The sequence below is a fragment of the Xenopus tropicalis genome, chromosome 8, assembly GCF_000004195.4.
Source record: "Xenopus tropicalis strain Nigerian chromosome 8, UCB_Xtro_10.0, whole genome shotgun sequence".
NCBI lineage: Eukaryota > Metazoa > Chordata > Amphibia > Anura > Pipidae > Xenopus > Xenopus tropicalis.
In genome coordinates, this window is record NC_030684.2 from 37838035 (window position 1) to 37844400 (window position 6366).

Consider the following 6366-nt stretch of genomic DNA (forward strand, 5'->3'; position numbering starts at 1 on the left):
GCCAAAACTTCCCCTAACCATACAGTGACCCCCACAAAACCATATATTTTTGGAAAGTACACATTCTGACAAATCCAACAAAGGTAAAGAGTCCTTTCTACACCAAAGTACCAAGCCGCAAAGCTTTCCTAAAGTTATCGGTTTTTATGACATTTCAGAAAATCGCCTAAAAATGTTGCAATTTGCCGCATTTATCTCACACAATTTCTTGCGTACAAAGGCAAGTCACCCCAAATAGGAACACCAGAGGCCTACTGAACAGTTTGATGCCCAATATGCATAGATATACCAAAGTCTGCAGTATGTACTGAACCCTAAATGAAAATAGCGCATAAGGATTTCTCGCCTGCCAGCTCAGCTTTTGCACACAGAGCCCCCTGTCAGTGTATTATGTGCCAAAACTTCCCCTAACTATACAGAGACCCCCACAAAACCATATATTTTTGGAAAGTACACATTCTGACAAATCCAACAAAGGTAAAGAGTCCTTTCTACACCAAAGTACCAAGCCGCAAAGCTTTCCTAAAGTTATCGGTTTTTATGACATTTCAGAAAATCGCCTAAAAATGTTGCAATTTGCCGCATTTATCTCACACAATTTCTTGCGTACAAAGGCAAGTCACCCCAAATAGGAACACCAGAGGCCTACTGAACAGTTTGATGCCCAATATGCATAGATATACCAAAGTCTGCGGTATGTACTGAACCCTAAATGAAAATAGCGCATAAGGATTTCTCGCCTGCCAGCTCAGCTTTTGCACACAGAGCCCCCTGTCAGTGTATTATGTGCCAAAACTTCCCCTAACTATACAGATCCCCCACAAAACCATATATTTTTGGAAAGTACACATTCTGACAAATCCAACAAGGGTAAAGAGTCCTTTCTACACCAAAGTACCAATCTGCAGAGCTTTCCTAAAGTTATTGGTTTTTATGACATTTCAGAAAATTGCCTAAAAATGTTGCAATTTGTCGCATTTATCTCACACAATTTCTTGCGTACAAAGGCAAATCACCCCAAATAGGAACACCAGAGGCCTACTGAACAGTTTGATGCCCAATATGCATAGATATACCAAAGTCTGCAGTATGTACTGAACCCTAAATGAAAATAGCGCATAAGGATTTCTCGCCTGCCAGCTCAGCTTTTGCACACAGAGCCCCCTGTCAGTGTATTATGTGCCAAAACTTCCCCTAACTATACAGAGACCCCCACAAAACCATATATTTTTGGAAAGTACACATTCTGACAAATCCAACAAGGGTAAAGAGTCCTTTCTACACCAAAGTACCAAGCCGCAAAGCTTTCCTAAAGTTATCGGTTTTTATGACATTTCAGAAAATCGCCTAAAAATGTTGCAATTTGCCGCATTTATCTCACACAATTTCTTGCGTACAAAGGCAAGTCACCCCAAATAGGAACACCAGAGGCCTACTGAACAGTTTGATGCCCAATATGCATAGATATACCAAAGTCTGCGGTATGTACTGAACCCAAAATGAAAATAGCGCATAAGGATTTCTCGCCTGCCAGCTCAGCTTTTGCACACAGAGCCCCCTGTCAGTGTATTATGTGCAGTAACCCCCCCTAACTATACAGTGACCCCCAGAAAACCATATATTTTTGGAAAGTACACATTCTGATGAATTCAAAATAGGTAAAGTTATTTTTGTACACCAAAGTTACACCTGGCAAAGCTACGCTAAAAACAGATCAGGAACACTTATATAGGGATAAAATGTGATAAAACCACAAAAATTGTGCAAATCAGTGAAACAACAAAATAAGTTACATGACAGTGTAATTAGTGGCCAGAATATCTGATCCAATAGTTACGCTGTCAAAATAAACAGTTTTTAGGTAAAAGAAAATAAAAACAAAGTGGTAAAATGAAAAAAAAAAAAAAAAAAAAGCAAAACAAAAAAAAACCAAAGTGTTTGTGTATACATGTGTGTACATGTGTAAAAGTTGTGTGATAGTGTGTAAGTGTGTATATGAGTGTAAATAAGTGTATAAAAGTGTGAAAAATGAAAAAAAAAAAAAAAATGCTAAAATGTGTGCTGTAAGTGTGTGTAAATGTATGTAAGTGTGTATAAATGTATGTAAATGTGTGTATAAGTGTGTAAAAGTGTGTAAATGCAAGAAAAAAAAAACTCCTTACCTGTTCCTGAAGACCCGATCGCTCCTTGCTCAGTTGGGCCGGCGCTGGGGGAGAGGGAGGAAGCAGGAAGCAGCAGACGCAATGCGATCGCGTCTGCTGCTTCCTGGAGGGTCCTGCGAGCGATCGGCTCGCAGGACCCTGATGACAGCCCCCCTGGCACATTGCCCAGGGGGGCTGTCATTGTTAGAAGCCCTCTGCAGCGGCGGCACATGCTGCCGCTGCAGAGGGCAGCGCTTAAACGCCAACGAAGTATGAGACACGTCGTTGGCGTTTAAGCCCTTTTACTGCCAGCACGTATGCCATACGTGCTTGGCAGTAAAAGAGTTAAATACCAGCTGGAACAGTCAAGAGTATAGCAAAAAAGAAACATTGTTCTTACCACTAAATTTTAAACCATAAGTTAAGGGTGCAATGAGACTTTGACCACAAAATTCATATAGACAAGAGCCCCTCTGCAGTCACCCATTAGCAATATATATAGGACTATAAGACATTTTGTGCATTAAGCTACTATGAAATGCCCTCCTCTATAAACAAAACAGGGATTGTATCAAATTAGCCCTATATCGGGCACCTTTAACTGGGCATATGGGAAGAAGATGCGCTTGTTTTTCAAACGAGCTAATCTAACCGTGTATGCCCATCGTAAGAGATGGAAGGGGGGGGGGGGCAGGATCTCAGGGGCAAAATAGTCAGAATTGTCCTTAAGTGTAGCATGTATTTTAGATGTAATAAGGCCAATGTACTGTATAACTGGACCAAGCCACCGGCACCAGGAAGGGCGCCCCCAGCTGGAGCTCCCTCCCAGTGTGGTTGGTATAGCGTATGGGGGGAGGGGATAATTTCTTTTCTCAGATATTGTTTCCTTTAGCTATTAGTCTGTACCTCTGGTGTGAGAAAGATTTTTTTTGATGATAAGTGGCAAAGATATGGTCGCCCTATATGCTACCTAACGCAGCAGGCTTCTGCACTGCATACAGACAATGGTGCTAGAAAGAAATGCGTTAGCGCTGTCCTTAGAGGTGCAAGCAAGGAAGGTGAGATAGCCGGTACAGAGTGAATAATTCAAATTATACAGCAAATCTTTAGAAGTGCAAGGGAGCAGACAGGTCTAGACTTTGGAGGCCATTTTTTTTCACTTGGTGCACAGATTCTGATGTCAGCCCAGACCTACTGTAACATTTCTCGGTCAATTATAGATTGAACTACTGGGTTCCCATTAAACACAAAACCACCCACCAAAATTGCAAAAGGCAAAGAACCCACACAAATCCTAAAAAAAGCAAATTAACACAGCAAGGGAGTGATACTGTCACATTCAACACCATCCCTAAATGGTTTTAGCCCTCCAACCTACTCTACTCAATATGTCAGCATCCACAGAAAAATAAGCTGTTATCCAAGTAACACAGCAAAAATTACCTACTCTTGTGCATTCTACACATGGTACCAGGGCAGGCTTATGAGGAGGAAGGGGAATGCTCCTCAGACAATGAAGGCCCCCATATGGCTGCAGGTTTCTTGTGTTTCAGCATGAGCTTATTCCTTGCCTAAAAATTACTTGCAAGGTATTTCCCAAAACCAATGAGGTCTCAGCCATCGCGATCTAATTATTGTTTGCCCTTATCAACATAACAGCTATTATTCCAATAAAAGGCCACAAAGCATGAAGTTCCAGCCTCTCCTGAGGCAGCAAATGCAGTAGGGGGACATCCTTTGCACTTCAGGTAAATTTGGAGCACCACAATATCAGATATTTGGGCCCATTCCATCATTTCTTCAGGCTACAAAATTCAGTTCAGATTTTACCCCCACCAAAATTGTCCAACATCCCTTCTTCTACAGCAAAGAGGTCTTGTGCTATGAGAATCGGGATGTCCTAGTCACCTGTGTTGAATGGCCAGTAACCCATACTGGAGCTGGTCTGCATAACCATGAGTAGGCATAATTGACAGTGCCAGGAAAGTGAAGGCCAACTTTTTCCTTCTCCTTTAATATTCCTCCTTCAGATCAGGGTCCAGAAGACTGTCTTCATCATGGGTTTAGAACACAACCATATTTTTTAAGGGTTATTCTCAATCACAACTAATCTTCTGTTTATACTTTGCAGCTCAAATATGCATTTAATGCTTGATAATTACCCAACCTAATGGTTGTACCTTTCTCTTCCTAGACGTTATCTGCTAATAAAGGCCTCTGGAGTACATCTCTTATCCAGAAAAACAAATTTAATTAGGCTTTTAGAAATCTCCACTCCCATAGCAATGGGAAAGGCAGTATCATTACTCATGAGAACATGAGGAATCTCAGTTAAACAAACACCATATTGTCATGGTGCCAGGCTATGCAACTGCCTTTTACTTGATAGAACTCTCGTCTGATACTGACAAAGGTTCTAACATGAACTGCCGCTTCTATGTGAAATAGAGCTAGAATGATGTTAATTTAAATGTGAGGCATTTCAATTATTTCACATTGGGCTTCACATGGGCTTGAGCTTCCACCTCCTATGTACACACAACTAATGTCATTGACCGTTCCATACTAAGAAGAAAAAAAGGGTCATTCCTATACCAATACCAATTCAAGCACTATTTAAGAAAACTTGAGGGAATGTTTATGAATGCAAATGCAGTGTGCAAAGCGACATTTAAAAAACAAAACAAAAAACCAAATTGCCCATAATGAAGAGTTTCCCAGGTGTGTTTGTAAATGATCACTTTTGCCAACAAAGAAAATTCAAGGGCCCTGCACTTGTATCCTCTAGTAAGAACTACTGGTGGGCTTCCCACTATAAGTATGGCCTTTTTGTAAATATATTTACAGTTTCATTTTTTTTATTGTTTTTTAACACAAAAATAGGGGGAAGAAGGGAGAGGGGAGAAAGGGAGAAGGGAGGGGAAATATATTTACAGTGTCATTTTATTACTTATTTGTGCCACGTTCAGTGCAAATCTCCAAACGTGTCCAATTTATTCACAGATGTAAACTTTATTAATATAGATTATGCTTCTGGACTCTGTTTCCTTGTTTTGATGTGGAAACCAAACCTACACTGCATAGAAAGGCAGAGCATGTATGTAACTTAGTAGAGGACAATATCTCACTAGCTGTTGCCTTGCATTGGATGTTACAGTTGAATAACCCTATGCTCCTGATTTTTCAGTATGTTTACATGGTGCCAGTAAACCATATAACCTTCCAGTCCAATTTATATGGGCACCAACCCAAGAATGCATTGTGAAATTCTTAACTGTGCTGGTGCCGATATTTATGGGGAGCGGTGGGCCCTTAGCTGGGGGGGGACCCTTTGATCAGGTTTCTGGTGGGCTCTGCCTCTCCCAGCCTAACACTGAAGCACTATAAGCCCAGCACTAAGATGCTTCTCAGTTAGTGGTTAGGAAAGCAAAGTACAAGGAACTACCGTTTTAATTTGTAAATAGTCATTTTACCATGGCTAAAAGCTGTTTAATATTATATATACACAAACAAATAAGAGCAGGATTTTATCCAAAAACATTAAATATTTTTATTAAAAGCGATTGCTTACTGCCCTGTAATGCTAAAAAAGACTTAAAGCAATATTGATACCCCCTTGACAATTCTTACTGATGCAGAAAGTGTTTTGCCAGCATTTCTGGAACACAAATATACACTCAACAATTCAGAGCACTGGAAGTCATTATTCTCTGTCTGATTTTTAAGGCTGCTCTAACTCTACAGCGCCACTGCTATAAATCAGGTTCTGGGCATGGCATCTCTGTATCAGTTATGATTTTATTATCAGGGGTTTGTAGCACACATTGTTTATAATACCATTGCTGCAGAAGCAAAAAGTGCATGAGCCTTGGGGAAATAGTCACCATAGGTAACAAGGCAAGGTACTCTATTGGATCCACCTTTATTTAACTTGTTTGAAACATTACTTACCATACCTTCCCCTAAGTCATTACTAAACAAGTTAAATAAAAGTGGATCCAATAGAGAACCTTGCCTTGTTACCTATGGTGACTTCTGGTGATTATTTCCCCAAGGCTCATGCACTTTTTGCTTCTGCAGCAATGGTATTATAAACAATGTGTGCAGATGACACAAAACTCTGCAGCCCAATTAATTCTAGGAGCCATTACAGAGCGCTGGTAAGGCTCCATCAAGAATATGCTGTGCCGTTTTGGCATCCAGTGCTCACAGGATATTACTGGAT